At 43.4% G+C, this 1137-nt stretch overlaps 1 pseudogene; it reads right to left on the bottom strand.

Moving 5' to 3' along the window:
- Nucleotides 1–278: 278 nt before the first annotated feature.
- On the bottom strand, nt 279–853 carry LOC103608415 (annotated as a pseudogene).
- Nucleotides 854–1137: the final 284 nt, after the last annotated feature.

Below are 1137 nucleotides of genomic sequence, written 5' to 3'. Positions count from 1 at the left end.
ATGGAGGAAACAATCTTACAGTAAGGGTAAAGGAGCCCAGCGAGAGATCTTCCACCCAGTACGCACAGCAGTAAAGTCCATCACCATGTTATTTAAAAAGATGTCAGAGGCCGAGCCCGTGGCGCACTCGGTAGAGTGTGGTGCTGGGAGTGCAGCAGCGCTCCCACCACGGTTCAGATCCTATATAAGGATGACTGGTGCACTCACAGTGCTCACTGGCTGAGCGCGGTGTGGCCGGTCTCAAAAAGGACCAAAAAAAAAAAAAAAAAAAAAAAGGTGTCGGAACAGTCACTGTGGATGACCTGATTAAGTTCACAGAAAAAGTGGGGGATTTCCAAATCTGTGCAAAATAACAGTGGTAACATGAGTAAGCTTTGTAACATGGAATTCAGTACATTCATGATCCAGGACACCAGAACCAGCAAGCACAGACCTGGGGGTTCATGATGACCGTGTAGTGTAGGGAGTGACAGATAGCTACAAACTGGTCATAGACCATCAGAATCAAGAGAAAATTGTCCATCCCTACAAATGGGATAAAAAAGTACATCTGGGTACAGATACAGCCTTTACAGGTTATGACTTTGTTCTGTGTCTAGGTGTTCACCAACATCTTTGGAATGGTGGTGGAGGTGGAACAGATGCCTACAGAGGGCAGGCTGGAGAGGAAGAAGTACATGGGCATGTGGAGGCAGGAATCTGAGATGATTGCCAGGATGATGAGCAAGTTTCCAAACACTGTGATCAAGTTCAAGGAGGAGAAAACCCTAAGTATGAGGATCTACAATTCTGATGTCTCTGAAAATCCTAGAAGAAGAAATTCTGAAATTCATGTATCATTTCCTGGTTCCATGTTGACTGAAACATATGTTGCTAACCTGGTATAAATTGCCATATGATTCAACATTTCCACTTCTGGATTTGTACCCAAAAAAATTGAAAGCAGGGCCATGAAGAGATGTGTGTTCATAGCAGCACTCTTCATAGTATCTAAAGTGTGGAAGCAACACAGGTGTCTATAGAAAGGAGTGGATAAGCAAAATGTGGTACATCCATTCAATGGAATATTACTCAGCCTCAAAAAGGAAGGATGTTCTGCTATATGCTACAACATGAATGAACCTTGAGGATATTATG

The sequence above is a fragment of the Galeopterus variegatus genome, unplaced genomic scaffold, assembly GCF_000696425.1.
Source record: "Galeopterus variegatus unplaced genomic scaffold, G_variegatus-3.0.2 Scaffold8403, whole genome shotgun sequence".
In the NCBI taxonomy this organism is placed as follows: domain Eukaryota; kingdom Metazoa; phylum Chordata; class Mammalia; order Dermoptera; family Cynocephalidae; genus Galeopterus; species Galeopterus variegatus.
Note: the sequence above shows the minus strand (reverse complement) of the source record. Positions and strands in the feature narration are given on the sequence as shown.